The sequence below is a fragment of the Anas acuta genome, chromosome 2, assembly GCF_963932015.1.
Source record: "Anas acuta chromosome 2, bAnaAcu1.1, whole genome shotgun sequence".
In the NCBI taxonomy this organism is placed as follows: Eukaryota; Metazoa; Chordata; class Aves; order Anseriformes; family Anatidae; genus Anas; species Anas acuta.
Genome location: NC_088980.1, coordinates 66,426,691 through 66,446,334, shown reverse-complemented (window position 1 = coordinate 66,446,334; position 19,644 = coordinate 66,426,691). Strand labels below are relative to the sequence as shown.

At 41.0% G+C, this 19,644-nt stretch overlaps 1 long non-coding RNA gene across 1 annotated transcript in view; it reads left to right on the top strand.

The window, feature by feature from the left end:
* The first annotated feature begins 873 nt into the window (after positions 1-873).
* Positions 874-19,644, top strand: part of LOC137850532 (uncharacterized) — an 85,909-nt gene continuing 67,138 nt past the window's right edge. Inside the window, exon 1 of the long non-coding RNA XR_011092583.1 lies at positions 874-1,402. This is a non-coding gene — a long non-coding RNA (uncharacterized lncRNA). The remainder of the gene's footprint in view (positions 1,403-19,644) is intronic.

Sequence of the window (19,644 nt, the reverse complement as noted above, 5' to 3'; positions counted from 1 at the left end):
TAATTCCGTTATGCCAAAGAGAAGTAAAGTTGCCCCCTATGTTTTCAGACCTGTCCAGTTCCACTAACTTGTTGAATGTTCTAAAGTGAATATTAATACATTCTTCATTTCTCATTAGTCCTGATGGACAAGAAAATTCAAAGCTATTTACAAAGTTAAAAGTTAGTTTTCTTTGCAAGACAAGCAACATTGGTTGCTTTCCCATTTAAACTGTATTTCTTCTTGCACAAGTATTTTGGTTTGATTTTTAACCAAAATAGTTAAACAAATGTTATTAGTTTCACCCTGGAAGAATGTATGACGTAAATTATAGCCACTTGGAACATCTAAGCATTTGAGACATATGTATCCAACTGCATTTTTAAAAGCATTATTCCTTATACAGGTGTTAGCTGATTTTTATCAGTAAAGGTTCATTGATCCTACTGTTACTTATTAGGTAACAATACTGCTAGTTATCCACAGTTTTTTTTATTTGGAAAGCTCGGTTTCTGACACACAATGTAAATAAATCAGAAATTTTACATTGTCTCTACAGGCAGAAAAAAAGGCAGATGATTATTTGAAACTTTTTCCCCTTAAAATATGCAATTACGTTTTAACAGAGATAGTAGGTTTATAAAGATTTTTTTTTCTCCATTTTAATGCCTTGTGGGACAGTTAACCAGGATTCTCTCTAAGTAACATTGGAAAGCAACTAATGGGTAGGATGAGTGCCTGGACCTATGTGGGCTACTTTAAAGAGAAAGGTGGGAATAAGGGAAAGGTTCATCTGTGGGGTTTCAACCTGTATACTCTTTCTTGCAATTAATACATTTCAAACAATATTTCAACATTTTATTGTGATATATGGAGTAATAAATTATGTCAAGAAGGTGGCTGATGTTAATAAAGAAGGGGGAGATGTGGGAGTGTGGCCATGGGGGTCGACAAGCCCCATGGTTGGTGATAACATCAATCTCTTAACGATGAGGCCATCAGGAATGTAAAGAGTTTAGAGGGAACAAAAAAGGGTGATTCAGGAGATGCTATGCCATCTCTGGGTGCTTGTTCTCCAGCAGTTAAGGCATGGGAGTTGCTGGGTGTTTGCTGTTGCCGGGCAAGGTTTTTTGACCAATGAAAAGTTGTTTTTGAAAAGGACTGCTGTGGGGCAAAGGGTGTAAGAGGGGGACCTGTATATAATGCATCAATAAAGAACGAAGGAATGAATAGGGACAGGCTGGCAGAACAGAGACCAGGATGGGAACAGGCGCATGGATTGCCTCATGAAGATATGTTCAGCCAAACTCAGCAAACCGCTCAAAGAAGCTCATACAGAAAGTCGCTGGAAATGGGCGCACCGGAGCTGGGAAGAAGCTTAAGCTGAGAGAAGCGGACCTGTGCACACAACTGCCCCTCGCTGGTAAGCAGTTGCGCATTATGGGGAATCATATGTCCTTAGGAGCAAAGACTGTCCTGGTAACCTTACAGCTTATTCTCCTTATTAACAATCAGACAGTTTATGATCCGGAAATATGGGACCAAACTGAGGTCAAGGTGTGGGACTGCAACTAAAAACGACAAGGTTGCAGTGGGATTGCTCAGCGCCTAGCAAGCAGTCTCTGAGGCCTTAAAGAGCCCAGTGGGGCCACAGTCAGAAACGTGTGGTTTGCCGGATAGTCCACAAGCCCCATGGTTGGTGATAACATCGGGTTCTTAATGTTAAGGCCATCAGGAATGAATCACTAAGAGTTTAGAGGGAACAAAAAAGGGTGATTCAGTGGACACCATGCTGTCTCAGACTGCTTGTTCTCCAGCAGTTAAGGCATGGAAGTTGCAGGGTGTTTGCTGTTCTCAGGCAAAATTGTTGACCAGTGAATAGTGAGTGGAAAAGTACTGCTGGGTGGTGAATGGTATAAGAAGGGAGCCTGTCCACGGGAAGGGATAATGAAGTTGTGCTGTCAGTGTGAGAGAAGTTACGCCCCCAGTAAGCGAGAGTTGAAGTTATGTCATCAATGAAGAAGTAGCAGTTAGTGATCCTAAAAGAACCCTGTTTTATGTGTGGTCTTTATTCCACAACATACCAGAGGTTTAACATACTTCATCCTCTTGTTGCTTTAACTCTATATAGAAAACTAGGTGTAATCTGATTTCTGGCAATTCAGTGATGGTTTGTTTTGTGTTTGCTTGTTTGTTTTTCATCTGGATGATAGCTGTTAGAGGGCTGGGGGAAAAAGTATTAATGGGCTAAAAATTCTACTGAAAACCAAAGTGTTACAGTTGATACCAGATTAAACAGGAGTCAGAACTGTGCTCTCATCATGAATAAGGCAGACTGTATGCTTGACTATTTTAGGAGGAGCACAGCTATCAGACCAAGATAAGTCTTACAGCCTTGCCTTCGTGGATTTCTGGGTTCAGTTTTGGGGCCCCCCATTTCTGGATGGCTGCTGTGAAACTAGAATGGGTCTAGCAAGGAGCTGCCAGGATAACAGCACATAGGGAGAGGGAGGGAGCTGGACTGGTTTAGTCTGGCAAAGATGGACCTTAGGGGCAGTCTCATTGCATTCATAACTGTGGAGGGGGAGGTAAAAAGAAAAAAAAAAAAAAAAAAGCTAGAGCTCAACAGTAGTGGAACATAGTACACTGTCTATACAGTTGCCCAAGGCAACAGCTGCAAATTAAGGCAAATCCAGACTGGTATTAGGAAAAGCTTTTTACGAGGAATTTGGCACAGCATAGGGACCTGTTGGATGTGGTGAAATCTCCATCCCTGCAGGCTTTCATGACTTGGTTAGGAAAAGCCACAGCTGACCTGGTCAGGTGTTGGCAGTCAGCCCACTTAAAGCAGGTGGCTGGACTCCAGAGGTCCCCTCCAACCAGCTTATCTGGTGTTCTTTGACAGTCATTCATGTTTCTGGTCAAACTCAAGGAAAAACAACCTTTATTGTTGCAAATGCAAAGCTTTACAAAGCAATAAGAGTCTAGTTGAAATGTTTAACTTTCTGTTTTTTTTCACAAAGCTTATTCTCTGTTCTCATTGACTGTGATCTTTATCCTACATTTAAGTAAGTGGACCTCTACAGGACTTCAGAATGGTACATCTGAGAGATGGCAGGTATAGAACTGGGGCCGTAAGTCTCCACTTGAGACTGTTGATGAGGACTTTTCAGAAAAATAAAATTTGTGTTCTTCATTTATAGATGCTGAAAACTTTTTTTTTCTTTTTTTTTTTTTTTCCTGAGGACATGTCAGTGTAATTGATGTACTTAACAGGTTGTCTTAGTTTAGGGGAAGAAGACAGCTTTCTAAAGCAAGGCCTAAACTTGATCCCTCAATAGGTGACATATGAAACAGAACAGTTTCTGAAATCTCAGTGGATCTTCCAGGAGAGAAAGAAAGCATTTGTCTTCCAGACAGAAAACTGAAACATATTCTAGATTCAGTGAAGATGCAACTAGTGTATATGGAATTTTATATCCTGCAGTGAGTTTTTTGTTGGATCTATGTATTCCTTATTTTTACAGTCAAATATGGCTGTTACACATATTGTTTTAATTAATTTTGGAAATGCGGTGATTCATTAGAAGATAAACAAATTTAACTTGGACAGCTTATTAATGATCCCAGGGAAATCAGATATACTTTCTCCTATTGCTTGCTTTCTCAAGGGAAATCAGACTCATTGCTACTAAATTTATTTAAAATATTTAACACTATTGAATTCTTTACAGCTTCTATGATTTGATTCTTTAGCAAAAGGTGAATCACTCGTAACTGCAAGTACTTCTTTTTCTACCAGACTTTATTTGTGGATTTTGTTTTTTTTTCCAATTTCTTAGACTCAACTGATGTTATAAACTTGTATGACTTGCGAAATCTTTCTTTCCTTTACTATGATGTGTCCCTTCTTTTTCTTCTTCTGACTTTAAAGCCCGTGCTGCACTAATTGCTTTCCTACTTCAAAAGAACTAAATAAGTGACTTTTTTTTTCTTCTCATATCTCTGCATCTAACAACTAATTTAGTCTTTTTCTTTTGTTTATACTAGATGTAATTACATTTAAGCTACAGTTAGTTTTCCTCTTGCTCATAGGTGGTATGAATCAAGTTAGCAGAGGTGACAGCATTGCTTCAAATGTTTTTCTTTATTAAGAATTAAATCTGAAAATCACTTCCCTCTGGCTTTCAAACAGCTGTTGTCACAATTTGTTTGCATAATTCAGTAAACCACTGCAGACGTGTAATAACACTGCTGTTTCACAGAATGGTAAAAATTTTCAAATAAGAGTTGCCGAATATTTATATCTAGTTAACAAATTGTCTGTGACATCCTGTAAGCCTTCTTCAGCCTTTTGTTGTGTCTCTATACGATCATGCTGAGCTCTTTTCTTCTGTGAAATTTCTATGATACTGGAATTTCAAGCCAGCAAAAATAAGAGATGAATGAGGACTGTTATTGTTTTATTGACTTTGAAGAACTCTGTATTTCTATTCCTCTTCATGGAAAAGATCACTTTAATCAGTAGTGAATACTTGAGAGTTGATAGTACAACATAATCTTAATAGGTTATTTGAATAGCAATTTGGTTGAGATGAAATTCCCTTAATTGGGAGAGCATGCATTTGCAGCAAACTGCAGCATATACTGCAGAGTTCCAAGAAGAGAGCTCTGTTTCCTAGCCTGACAATCAAGAACTGATTGACAGAACTAGGATTGCTTCTTCCACGAGTGATTAAAGAAAAATGACAGCACTCCTTAAACACGTACAAGGGTGTTGCAAAAGAGAATACAGTATTAAGATGACAAGTAAATTTCAGTAAGAAAGATTCAGATTTAACAGTATGAAAATATTTCTAGCAGTCATGATAATATAAAGCATGGGGATAACTTGCCTAAGGATTCTATGGGAATTTCAATACCAAAGGTGTTAAAAGCAGAGCCAGTGTCTTAAAGTGTGACCTAGGTTTAAGACAGGACAGGACAGTCCTCTTCTGAAGCAAGAGGTAGATTAGTTGTTCCCTCAAGGACCTTCTGGCATTGTTTTCTAGGTTTTACTTGCTGTTTGATGTCAAAATTGTTCATGTTAACGTATGTGTCCAGAAAACATAATTTAGTAAGAAGGCTGGAATGAGGTTTCTATTTATTTTTACACTGCAATATCTTACCTTTTAAATCAGTTTGTTATTCAATTAGAAGTTTTGTGGTTGTTATTGTTGGTTTGTTTTTATTTTAAAACTTTTCCTTGAAGCTTAAAGAAATCTTAAGTTTTCTTATTGCTGACAATAATGAAGTTCTTGTCCTATCTCCATTTTGTATGTTTATTTTAAAATTGAACCTAAAATCTGTGGTGTCTTCTGAAACAGTCCTCTTAAGTGAGATTCACCTCAATTTAGCTTAGGTTTCTAGCTTCTAGTTAGCTAAAATTGCCCTCCACACACATACTATAGTTCATAGAGATGTCACTAGAGGACTTATCCTATATGCAGTGTTACTTAAAAAAAATGAGCATCACTTTTCAGACAAAATAAATGTTTTCAGGCAGAAACTTGTTTCATATGTATAAAGTTCATTGAACACATTTCATAACTTTCATAACTTCAGAGAAAGTGTACTGAAAAGTCACACAAGTTGTACACAGTCTGAAATATCACTTACTGCTTTGGTATATACCTTCACTTCTCTTTAAAATACTGCCACTGATATCCGCCTCCCTGCCCGAAGGATTTGTCTCTAGTACAGCTGTTTTCAAAGCAAGTGTTTGTTGCTTTGGCTGTTCAAGGAGGAAAGCATATATGGCTCTCCAGTTGATACGTGTGTGGCAATAAATCCCCAGGGGCTGTGATGGAGGATGATAAAACACAGCTTCTGTAGACCAGTATGATTGGATCCTTATGAGAAGGACAGAGTTCATCTCGTATCTCAAGCTGGGATTCCTTCACCTTTCTTTACGGAGTTGTTCCTCCCTCTCTTACTGCAAAAGAAGAGTTATTTGAAGAGCACCTATCTCCTTTAGTGCAAGTTTTTATTTTTGAGAGGCATCCTGGAATTGTTCCTGACCGCTGTCCAGGCATGATTTCCGTCTTTGGATAGTCAAGCAACAAATATAATTAACTAAACCAACAATTTCTACACGCTGATGGAGAATTTCACTTAGATTTTCAAGTCAAATGAATGACTTCTGCGGTGTTCCAGATTTCACTAGCGTTTCATGCTCATATCTATATTTCTTGTTCATTCCAAATTCACAGTGAAGTCAAAGGGGATTTAATAAATCAGTTCTTTTCCTGGGAGAAAAAGTATCACTAGTTAATAAGATTCAGTGTATTAGTATTGCTGGAAAGCTCAGGGGACTTTTTCCTGACTAGAAATTAATAATAGTGAAGAAGAACTTAAAGAAAAGTGGTATATACAGTGGAAGGTAATAAATATACTTTATGATCCATTGCCCTTGAACAGACAGTTTTGAAATGCAGTAAGAAAGCCTTTCTGTGCAGAAAGGCATCTGACACAACTCTGTAGTGCTGGACAGTGAGAAATTATACTGGAGAAAAAATACCAGGATGGAAGGAAATCAGAATTTAGTATGTTAGTCTTCCTAAACATTGTTACCTCTATTACAAATAAAAAAAAACAAACATGCAGACATCTAAAAAAAAAACCAACTCTCTGGAATAATCAACTTACAGGGATTGTATGCTCTCTTTTCTGTTCTTAAAAGAATCTGATATGATAGCCATCTAGCATCCGATAATATCTTCTAATTGAAGTAAAAATATATATATAGTAGATGTACTGCAATATTAACCCAGGGTTTCATCCATTGAACTTAACCCGTTGCTTTCCATAGCTGCAGTGGGATCTCACTACTACTGGGTAAGACCAGCTTCTCTTCCAAATACCTTCCTGATTTTCTCTTTAACCCGTGGGTCCCTAGGGTACACCTCAGGCTCATTTAGGAAATGGGATTGTGTTTCTGGCCAGGTTTTTCAATGCTTTTTGTTTTTCAGGATCAAAGCAGCTGGCTTTGTGTGCAGTGGGGAAGAGCTTGTATACATGTTTTTTCTGATAGCTCCTGTGATATGAGAGGCATGGCTATATCTACTACACTGAAGGAAAGAGGGCCACAGATCTGTAAAAGAGGGCCCTATCTATAAAATTGCATGAATTGATAGGAACGTGTCTGCAGAACTTAAGCCTAGCTCGTTTTGCAGTGGATTAGGAGGGAGGTGGCTGGAGCAGATCAGGGACAGAGCTGGTGAGTATGCTAGCAGTTAAGCACTGCAGATAATTAGGGGCTAGTTCTTAAATGTGCTCCTTGAGCCTCTTTTCTCTTCAGGATAGTTGTAGTGTATGCCTATACTGAAAAGCAAAACAAAACACCACCAAGCCAGTGTGCTCTTCCGCAGTTCCTCTTTAGCTGAACTGTTAGAATGGCCCTACTTTCATTTCATCCTGTGTCTTTTTTCTGTTTTTCTCCAGAAACGTGCTGTGCATAGTTTAGGTTACACAGTCCAGAATGCATCCTTAAAAAGCAGTCTGGATGGACCTGCATCATTCTGAAGGTTACAGAAATTTTATAGCGTGACCTGTGCTTGTTGCTGTGAATCCCAAAGAACAGTTCAGGTCAAATTTAATTCTCCAGTGCAGCGCATATATTATAGCAGGCATCTAAGTCTGTGAAGGTTCTTTTCCAGCAGAAGGCTCTGTGTCGTGCCTAGCTGCTGGTCATTTCCAGTTGTGCTGAGGTGGCACAAGCCTGTTTTCTACCACAGTTAAGTGTGTGTGTGAGGTCTCCTCAAACTCACTTCAGGCAAAACCACTTATTTAAACTGCATAAACTAACCCTTCTGACTTCATCAGCAGGGAATTAGGGAGCTAAAGAGGATTTGACAGGCTGTCTTATAGCTTTATGATTTCAAATTGGTCTTTTTTGCCCAACACTCTTGTTAATTCTTTTTCACTGTGAGGCATCACTAGGCTGTGTGTACTGCCATACTGTAATTGTTTCCATAGTAACAAAGACTTCAAAAGAGAGTGAGATGTAGGATAAAATAAAAATAAAAGTCAAGGTATAAATAAAATAAGAACAAGTGGCAGAGACAATATCTGACACTAAAGTCTAAAGGTTGTAAGGCTCTTTCTTTGCAGTGACCCTGGTTAATATGAGAGTGATGCTGTGTTCATCTCAAATTCAGTAGTGTTATAAATGAAGATACAACTCAATCTGAATTTATTAATATTTATAAAAGGTGAGTAAACAGTGCTGAGTGCACGGAGAGTCTACGCTCTACCAACACGTACACACTAACATTGAACTTTCTAAATATACAGAACATTGCTTTTACATATTAAACCCAAGTACACCTATACATATGTATGTTGTGGTTTAACCCAGCCGGCAGCTAAACACCACACAGCCACAGCTGTTCGCTCACCCTCCCCCCTCTCTCTCTGGGATGGGGGAGAGAAATGGGAAAGTGAAGCCTGTGAGTTGAGATAAAGACAGTTTAGTAAGACAGGAAAATAATAATAATAATAACAATAACAATGATGATAATAGTACTACTAATAATAATGTGTACAAACAAGTGATGCACAATGCAATAGCTCACCACCCGCTGACCGATGCCCAGCCTAACCCCGAGCAGTCCGGCCCCCTCCCCCGGCTGGCTACCCCTATATATTGTTTAGCATGACGTCAGATGGTATGGCCCCTTTGGCTAGTTTGGGTCACCTGTCCTGGGTCTGTCCCCTCCCAGCTTTTGCTGCACGCCCAGCCTGCCTGCTGGCAGGACAGAGCAAGAAACTGAGACGTCCTTGGCTTAGTATAAGCACTGCTCTGCAACAATTAAAACATCGGGGTGTTATCAGCACTCTTCTCATCCTAATCCAAAACATAGCACCCTACCAGCTACTAGGAGGAAAATTAACTCTGTTCTAACTGAAACCAGGACAATGTACAATCAGAAAAGGTATCAATAGAAACATAAACATGACAAAGTTTTAAAAGGCAAGTGTTTAACAAACAATCCTGTACTTCTATAAGTATTAATGTCCATGTCTGGGGGGGCGTAGTTGGAGTTGGTAATCCTCGATGAAGTGCTCCCATATCTTCCATGACTTAAAGTCACAGGATCACAGAATTGAAGGGGTTGGAAGGGACCTCGAAAGATCATCGGGTCAAACCCCCCTGCCAAAGCACGTTCCTCAGAGCAGGCTGCCCAGGTAGACATCCAGACAGGACTTAAATATCTCCAGAGAAGGAGACTTCACAACCTCCCTGGGCAGCCTGTTCCAGTGCTCTGTCACCCTCACCGTGAAGAAATTCTTTCGCATGTTGGTGTGGAACTTCCTGTGCTCTATCTTGTGACCATTACTTCTTGTCCTGTCCCTGCAAACCACTGAAAAAAGGTTGGCCAAATCCCTCTGTCTCCCACACCTCAGGTATTTACACACATTGATGAGATCCCCTCTCAGTCTTCTTTTCTCCAGGCTGAACAGACCCAGGTCTCTCAGCCCTTCCTCACAGGGAAGATGCTCCAGGCCCAGTATCATCTTTGTGGCCCTCCGCTGGACTCTTTCCAGGAGATCCCTGTCTTTTTTGTACTGGGGAGCCCAGAACTGTACACAGTACTCCAGGTGAGGCCTGACCAGGGCAGAGTAGAGGGGGAGGATCGTCTCCCTTGACCTGCTGGCCACGCTCTTTTAATGCACACCAGGATCCCATTGGCCCTCTTGGCCATGAGTGCACAGTGCTGGCTCATGGTCAACCTGTCGTCCACCAGGACCCTCAGGTCCTTCTCCTTAGAGCTCCTCTCCAGCAGGTCATCCCCCAGCCTGTACTGACACATGTGGTTGTTCCTTCCCAGGTGCAGGACTCTACACTTGCTCTTGTTAAACCTCATTTGTTTTTTTCGTACCCCTCTCTCTATCCTGTCCAGGTCTTGCTGAATGGCAGCACAGCCTTCTGGTGTACACCATTTTCAATTAATTTTCTTGATTACAAACAGCAGAGAATTCCAGGGCTAGTCATGGGAACAACATGTCTTGCTTTAGGTTGTTAAGCAACTCAGCCTTCGGGCCTTATGTATCCTCTTCTTCCTGGATCGAAGGGAAACATTTCCATCTCCTTTTCAAGGCCAATAGGGCCTGGGTCAAAAGGCATGTCCAGATGACCAGGGGGCGGAACAGCAGAGGGGCCTGCGACAGCAGTAGCAGCAGAAGGATCGGTGGACAAACCCGCAGCTCCCTTACTGTCTGGCAAACCATACGTTTCTGACTGTGGCCCCACATGGCTCTTTAAGGCCTCAGAGATTGCTCTCCAGCTACCAAGCAATCCCGCCACAACCTTGTCATTTTTAGTAGCAGAGTCCCACACCTTGACCTCAATTTGGTCCCATATTTCCGGATCATAAACTGTCCGATTGTTAATAAGGAGAATAAGCTGTAAGGTTACCAGGACAGTCTTTGCTCCTAAGGACATATGATTCCCCATAATGCGCAACTGCTTACCAGCGAGGGGCAGTTGTGTGCACAGGTCCGCTTCTCTCAGCTTAAGCTTCTTCCCAGCTCCGGTGCGCCCATTTCCAGCGACTTTCTGTACAAGCTTCTTTGAGCGGTTTGCTGCGTTTGGCTGAACATATCTTCATGAGGCAATCAATGCGCCTGTTCCCATCCTGGTCTCTGTTCTGCCAGCCTGTCCCTATTCATTCCTTCTTTCTATATTTATGCATTATATACAGGTTCTCCTCTTATACCTGTTATAAATGAAGTTTCAACTCAATCTGAATTTAGTAATATTTATACTTATAAAAGGTCTAAAAAGTATAAAAGGTATAAAAGGTAAGTAAACAGCGCTGCGTGTGCGGGGAGTCTACGCTCCACCAACATGCACACACAAACATCAAACATTCTAAATATATAGAATATCGCTTTTACATACTAATCGCGAGTATGCCTATACATAGGTACAATCAGGAAAGGTAACAATCCTTTAAAATCCATGACTTACTAAACTCGAGTACACCTATACATATGTATGATCAGAAAAGGTAAAAAACAATCCTCTAAGTTCCATGACTTAACAGTCTCCATTTTCCATTCCTTTTCTTGACTACAAACAAGTCTCCATTTTCCATTCCTTTTGAACAATATGTCTTGCCTTGTCAAGCAACTTGGTCTTTGGGCCTTATGTATCCCGTTCTTCCCAGATCGAAGAAAAGCATATCCATCTCTTTTTCAAGGACAATGAGGCCTGGGTCAAATGGCACATTCAGGTCAACAGGGGGCTGTCGTGGTTCCGCTCGAGTGGGCAGCCGAGCTCCACTACAGCCGCTCTCTCACTCCCCCTCCTCAAAGAGGAATGGGGAGAAAATATGTGAAAGGGGCTCAAGGATTGAGATAAGGACGAGAAAATCACACAATAATTAGTGTAACGGGCAAACCAGACTCAGCATAAGAAAACAGATAGTAAGATTTATTGCTCATTACTAACAAGCTAGAGAAGTGAGAAACAAAGGAAAGAAACCAAAAGCACCTCCCCCCCCATCCACCCTCTTCCACCTCCTCCCCCCGAGCGGCGCAGGGGAACGGGGGAATGGGGGTTATGGTCAGTCTACAGCACTTCTCTGCCGCTCCTTCTCGGTCACTCTCGTCCCCTGTGCTGTGGGGTCCCACCCACGGGATGCAGTCCTTGACGAACTGATCCAGCGTGGGCTTCCCACAGGCAGCAGCTCTTCCAGAACTGCTTCAGATATGGGTCCGTACCACGGGGTCCATCCCTCAGGAGAAAACTGCTCCAACCTGGCTCCCCTACGGGCAGCAGCTCCTGCCAGATCACCTGCTCCTGCGTGGTCTCCTCTCCACGGGCTACAGGTCTGGCCCAGAATCTGCTCCGGCAGGGGTCTTCCACAGGCAGCAGCCTCCGTCGGTGCAGGGCCACCTGCTCCACCGTGGTCTCCTCCACGGGCTGCAGCATGAAACCCTGCTCCACCGTGGTACTCCATGGGCTGCAGGGGGACATCCTGCTTCACCATGGTCCTCACCACAGGCTGCAGGGGACTTCTGCTCCGGCGCCTGGAGCACCTCTCCCCCTCCTTCTACACTGACCTTGGCACCTGCAAGGCTGTTTCTCACTCCCTTGACTCTCCCGGCTGCTGTGTGTGGCGCAGCGTTTTTTTTCCCTGTCTTAAATATGCTCTCACAGAGGCGCAAAACAACATCGCTTATTGGCTCAGATCTGGAAAACAACGGGGCCCTTCCCAAACATGGGGCGGCTTCTAGATCTTTCTCACAGAAACCACCCCTATGGCCCCCTGCTACCAAAACCTTGCCACGTAAACCCACTACAGGGGCGGAACAGCAAAAGCCTTCGATGGCTGTAGCAGCAGAGGGGCCCATGGCGTAACAGTCGGATCAGTAAAGGAGCCCGCAGCGCCCTCACTATCTGGCAAGCCACACGTTTCTGATTGTGGCCCCACAGGGCTCTTTAAGGCCTCAGAGATTGCTTGCTAGTCCCCGAGCAATCCCACTGCAACCTTGTCGTTTTTAGTTGCAGTCCCACACCTTGACCTCAGTTTGGTCCCATATTTCCGGATCATAAACTGTCTGATTGTTAATAAGGAGAATAAGCTGTAAGGTTACCAGGACAGTCTTTGCTCCTAAGGACATATGATTCCCCATAATGCGCAACTGCTTACCAGCGAGGGGCAGTTGTGTGCACAGGTCCGCTTCTCTCAGCTTGAGCTTCTTTCCAGCTCCAGTGCGCCTGCTTCCAGAGACTTTCAGCACGAGCCTCTCTGAGCAGTTTGCTGAGTTTGGCCGAACCTATCTTCATGAGGCAATCAAAGTGCCTGTTCCCGTCCTGGTCTCCATTCTGCCAGCCTGTTTCTCTTCACTCCTTTTTCCTGCTTCTTTATTGATGACATAACTTCATCAGGTCGCGTTGCCTTTTTTATCTTGCGGGCAGGCTCCCCTCTTATACCCTTCTCTCCACAGCAGTTCTTTTCAAAACAACTTTTCATTGGTCAAACAACTTTGAAAGTAACAACAACAGCAAACACCCAGAAACTTCCATGCCTTAATGGCTGGAGAACAAGAAACCCCAGACTGCATGGAGTCTCCTGAATCACGCTTCTTTGTTCCCTCTAAACTCTTTTATATTCCTGATGGCCTCATCGTTAAGAGTCTGATGTTATCTCAACCACGGGGCTTTCAAACTCCCATGGCCACACTCCCACATCTCCCCCTTCTTTATTAATATCAACCATTTTCTGGACACTAATTACCACTCCATATATAACATACCCTTTGCCCCACAGCAGTCCTTTTCAAAAACAACTTTTCATTGGTCAAAAAACCTTGCCCGGCAACAGCAAACACCCAGCAACTCCCATGCCTTAACTGCTGGAGAACAAGCACCCAGAGATGGCATAGCATCTCCTGAATCACCCTTTTTTGTTCCCTCTAAGCTCTTTACATTCCTGGTGGCCTCATCGTTAAGAGACTGATATTATCACCAACCATGGGGCTTGTCGACCCCCATGGCCACACTTCCACATCTCCCCCTTCTTTATTAACATCAGCTATCTTCTTTACACAAATTATGAGTCCTTATATCACAATAGTGTGCTTCTCCTAGCAGTCCATAGTACCATAGCATTTGTACTGACTATTTCCTTCTCCTCTGACTCTGTTTCTTTAGTACTTAAATGCATATGTTGGGTCAGATCCTTAGCTGGAAGTGTCAACTTGGGTGTCATTCTTCCAGTCCTGCCCTCAAAACCAGTATAGTCCAAATGAGAGACACACTGGACAAACTGGTTCTGCTCAGTTCAAAGATACTCATTTATACCAGCTAAGAATTACTTGATCTTATCTCTAACCAAATGCTTTTTTTTTTTTTTTTTTTTTTTTTTTTAAGTTCCATAGAAATATAGAAATGGTTATCAGGAGACCTGTGCTTTGTTGTTAAATCTGCTACTGATACATGACATGACCTTTTTATTTTGCAAACCTGTTAGTGTTTTAGGGCTTCCCCTACATGTACAAAAGAAACTTTAATGCTTCTCCATTGTATACTGTTTTTGAGAAGATGATGTTAAGATGAGCAATATTGGCAATATTTTCTCATTCAAGTCTGCTTTGCATCAAAAAATGTATAGTTAGCAGCAGTATGCCTGATGCCTAAATATTATAACATTCTGCAGGTTTTTTTTTTTTTTCTTCTGTGAACTCTCCTGCTTGTTTTGAAATATTTCAAAGATATGCCTAGCATTTTGACTAAACTTGGTGCTAGAAATATTTAAACTAAGGAGCATTTTGTCTATATAATATGTGTCAGAATGTTACTGAAAATGAGTTTTGGCTGTGCAGGAGTGCCATGCTGCCTGAAATATGTAGAGGCTCTTTAAAATATAATGTACTACATGTCAATGGCTAGTTGTGAGGATGAAAATGTTTTCTATTTGTGGGCCCAAAGTCCATCAGAGTATTGCAACTCCACATGAGAGAGTGACTGCTCTTTTTCCAGGAATCCTGCCACATTTCTAAGGAAATGAAATGGGGAAGGTTTGGCCCACTATTTCTGGAAATTGTTCCTGCAGTCAACCCAGAACCCAACCCAGCTGACACAGTCAGCTTCAGAAACTGTGGTAACTCTTGTGTTTGAAAGCTCTGTGGACTCTCCAGCTGAGACCTCCCAGGCACATACATTCATATCTCAGAGTTAAAATTTAATTTGTTTTGGCTAAACAGCCTCTGAATCTTTTCTTCCTCCAGATGGTAGGGTTTGTGTAATTAAGCATTTGGAAATGTTGGCATAAATAACCATGCCCCTTTTGGAGTAGTTTCAAAACAAATACACAGTAAATGTGGATAGGGTGATCCAGAGTCATTGTTCTTCTGGGAAAGGGTAGATTTTTGTTTGTTTGTTTGTTTGTTTTGTTTGTTCCTTTAACATGTAAAAACCCAGGCAGGTCTCCATGGTAGTTTCAGTCAAGCTTGGCACTGGTGTTCATGAAGGATGTTCACATTATCTTCTATGTAGCAATGGCAATCTTTAGCAAAGGTAAGATAATAAAAAAGTGTTAGGGGTGAGAAGGTTGTATCTAAATTTTAACCTGGCTAATCCAGTTCTGCAGTGATGACCCTGCCAAGGCTGCGGGATTGGGTTAGATTTGTGGAGTTGTCACACAAGGCTGTGTTAGGCTGTGTACAGAGGGAGTGAAACACAACTGGTAACAGGCTTTTCTCATATAGCCAAGGGTTAGCATTTCCTGCACATTGGTATAAATGACAGCAAGTATAAAGAAATGATTGGGAGGCCTCTGAGTTATATTACTTGGAGCAAAGTTTCATCAATATAAAGTTGGAGTCAGGTCTTTACAGATACCAAAGGAAAGAATAGTCAGATGATGATTTATAGATTTAATGAACTCTGAAACATAAGCAAATTTGTTGACACTGGATGTCCAGTATATCTCAGCCCATGATGGATAGCCAGTTATTTCCTATGTCTCTTAAAATGAGAAAACTGTACAATATCAAGGCCTTCAGTGTAATGACTGTTGGCATATTGCAACTTCCAAATGACCATTACTATAATTTAGTTATTAGATTTTTTAAAATGTATTCTGAGATGGGTTGTCTGGCTAGGATAGACTCAGATGTCTAACAAACCACAACCCACACTGACTAAATATATTTTGTAGGTTGCCCTTAGAAGAGGGGTGTGCCAGGGGAAAGTCATCAACATAAAGAGTGGGAGGAAGAAATCTGGTAACTGAGTTTTACAGATCATTCAGCTTCACATATTTATAAGTACTGGCAGTCTCTTAGGAATTCTACTCACAATTTATTAATGAGGAACCTGTAGGGTTTCTCTGGGGAAAAGCTTTTCATGTTTTGATTTTCTTTCCTTTCTCTGCATAGAGCCCCAATTCCTAATGTCTAGTTTGGACTGCAAAGCTCTCTGTTTTTTCACCACACCACTAACTAATTTAAAGTACTTTACACAGTAGTGCTTTGGGGTTTTGTTTGTGTATGTTTTTGGCCACCGATAACTATTTTATTTTATTTTTTAACTTGCATCAGAGCTCCACCTTCATCCCTAACAAGCCTCCTTTAGATCTAAAGGCCTCACACCTGCCTTTGCAGAAATGAGTTTCAGAGCCATGTATGGAATCTGAGCCAGCTAAATCTGACTCTATAACCAGTACAACTTCAGTGCATTTGGTATTTTAACAGCTTTTGAGGGCTGTAGTTTTATCCTGCTTTAACGTGAATCATCTTTGAACTACAAGAGACTTGAGTGAGCTGCATCTTTTAGGTTCCAAAACCATTGAATTTTTTTTTTTCATTACAGAGTCATAAGTCTGTCTGTGTTGAGCACTAAGTGAACAGAGGAAACAACAAACAAAACAATAAAGCAGTAATTGCTGTGTCTTTTGACCCAGAGAAATACCTGGTCCCAGGAAGATTTTAATTTGTCTCCTTGGACAAAGATGGTTAGATAAACCAAAGATAGAAGGACAGTATGAACTGAGTCCGCAATGCTTTTCAGTCTCATTTTTCATCTTAATTAACTTATTAAAGTTACATGAACCTCATGAATTTTCTCCCACACAAAATGGCAAAAGGGTCAATGAGACAATCTCTAGTTTTGAAGCTTGTGAAGGAGACAATATACTTGTAGAACTGGATAAATTAATTCAGTTTTAGCCATTTTTTCCACAACCCCTTAAATTCTGTCCATTTGTTGTGAGGTTTGTTACCTGCATAGCTCTCAGTCAAGGGCAGGAAGGCTGCTGTAGACATCCTTTCTAGTTTCTCCTCCTGCCTGTGGCGTTTCATTTTGCAGGAGAGCTTTGAGGGGAATATACAGTGTAGCTGACATAAATCATAGTCTGTTTGACACTTGAGTTCGATATGTGAAATATAAAAGCCATTTGCTGGAAATAATGGCAGTTTCTGTATTTCTGGTTAGTGAAAACAATTAACTTAATGTCTCTGAACATATAATTATCTAGCTTTTATTTTAAAGGGCTAAGTATTACGAATATTTACAGGATCTATTTACAGATCAACCATTAACCTCAATGCTTGTGCCTACATTGAAAAAAACATCCCATTATGTCATCCTACAGTGAAATAAACAACAGTGCACCAAATTTTGATGCATTATGTAGCATGAGGAGTATTTTTCCTTGACAGTTATCATCTCTGTGCACTGTCTGGAATTCCTGGGAGGATCACTTTGCCGTTAGTGCACATGGACAGCAATGCCACTACAGTTCTTGGAAATAAACACGTCACTATACAGAACAAATTAAGATATTTTTTTTTTATTATTCATGGCTCTCTTGGATAGTCTGTGATATTTTACAAAATTCCTATCCTTATGATATTCTGGCTGATGGCCTATTGCTGAGTTGCCTCACTGCTGTATGTCTAAGGGGAAAGGCAGTGGTAAAGTGAGATGAGATGTGCCTCATGTTGCTTATGAGGAAAATGCTGCAGGTCATATTGGTCACACTTTGTTTGTTTGTTTGCTTTTTCCTGCAGGAGGCTATCTGTAAAGAATAAAACTTTTATTTTTGTTGTTGTTGTTTTTTTTTGTTGTAGTGTTATAATACACAGCTGTAAAGATATTGTTCAAAGGGTCTTGTCCAATGTAGTCTCAGGGGATGACGCAGTGGGGAGGATCAGGTCCTTGTACTTAGGAGCTCTCTCTGCTGTTATCCTGCTCTTACAGCTGTGTAATTTCAAAAGAATCTTTTCCGTGTTTTTATGTTTGTGACTGCCTAATTTAAAAGAGCTAACACATTTATCTTCAAAATTAAGGATATTTTATAATACCCCAAATTATAATGCACCCAGTGCCTGATCCCCCTCCTGTTCATGAGGTTTGTGAGTACCTTGGCAGGATTCCCACCAGGTTCTCTGCCTTCATTCTGCTTTCTGGCATTGACAGATACTGTTTTGAAGAGCTGCACCAAGCAAACTTTTAATGCCGCCCTGCTTCCCTTGCTTTATTTTCTCCTGAATTTAGGCCAGTGGTACAACTTCATCCTTAAACTCCTCTTGCCCCTATATACATTTCATAAACAGATTACATACCTTATGATTTGTTCTTGTCAGTTTTTTTCAATTAGTTTTTATTTTGAAGGCAGTAATGGGTGTGGCAGTACTTATCAAATGCCCTTTGGTCACACTTGCTAGCTGACACTTATTTTGTGATCTGTGATGATTTTATTGTCTGTATTTCGAGAAGATTGCATTGTCACAATTATATTGTGCCATTAAGTTTTTTATTTTCCAGCCTCTAGAGTTGGGTAAGATTGGAACAAGAATGCAGACGAAGAGGGTTGTCATGAAGAGCAAGTCCCCAAGCAGTGTTAAGGGAGGAAATGGATTTCTTGAAGTGTGGTCCTAAATATTTGGCTGCTTTAGAGCTACCTCTCAAACCTCCCATCCAAGCCAGAAAGGCAAGAATGCAAACTTTCTTGAGTTTTGTTCCGGGTTCATTTCAGCTGTGGTGGCTGGGTTATGCTCTTCTGAAGAATTTTTCTTTCTCAGTTCAGGTTGCTGATGTTGGTTATTTCTATTGCTGACAGGCTTTTTGTAAGGCTTATCATTTTTTTACGTGCCCTTTAATTATTGTATATGGCATTTTTATATTTGGGAAGCATGAAATGTAATACTAAAAGGCTGAGCTTCATTTGTTATCCATGGTTTGTCTATGAAATGGAATTGAGAACAAAAAGCTGAGAATTAAATGATTCTGTGACTTTCCCTGTTCTGGTCATTTGCTTTCTAAAATGATAAGCAATTTGAAGGCAAAAAGCACAGCATGTTCAGATGGTAGTTTAAAATCAAAGGCTTGTAATATTTATAGTAATAAATAAATCTTTGAGAAAAGCTTGCTCCCCAGGAATCTGTCGTGTCTCGGGCTGTAAACCTCACCCAGTCTTCTTGTATCTTGCAAAAAATAAGATGTACTATAGTGACTTAAGTGTACTACATTGGTCCAAATACTTGTGTGCACTGTGTTCCATAGCAAATGTGAGAACACTATTGGAAAAAGGTAGCTTTTATTTCATTTTGGGGGACCCATTTTGACCTTAGATACTTTTTATCTGCCTCCTACCTAGCTTCATTGGAAGCTGGATGAACATGTGTAAGAGTAAAACAGTACCTTTTGGGCTGTATTTGTCAAACTTAGTTACTAAATTAAACTTCCATATACTTACATAAAGGCCCTGCTCCATAAGAATGCTGACAATTTTTTTTTTCCTATTTACTACTACAGCATGTTGGGCTGTTAAACTTGTAGTTTAACAAGTACAGAAAGATCAGATCATGAGTTAACAGTGGGGCTGTACAGCAGCCCCAGCCCCTCCAAGATTATTGTGATTTTCTTGATGTCTCCTAGGAGTGGAATTGCATTTATGGACTTGTGTGAGGTTTGAGCTGTGAGGCTACAAATTTTTCAGTTTGGATGTCCCTACGCTTGCCTGTGGGATCTTCCTGATCTTCCCCTTTGCAGTGATTCAGTCTACTTCAGTGATATGTAACCTGATGGAGGCTGTTGTGGGCAGGAAGGAAAGAACTCCATCCAAGCAAAAGATATCAATTGCCTACTCTCTGGGAATTATCTAAAGC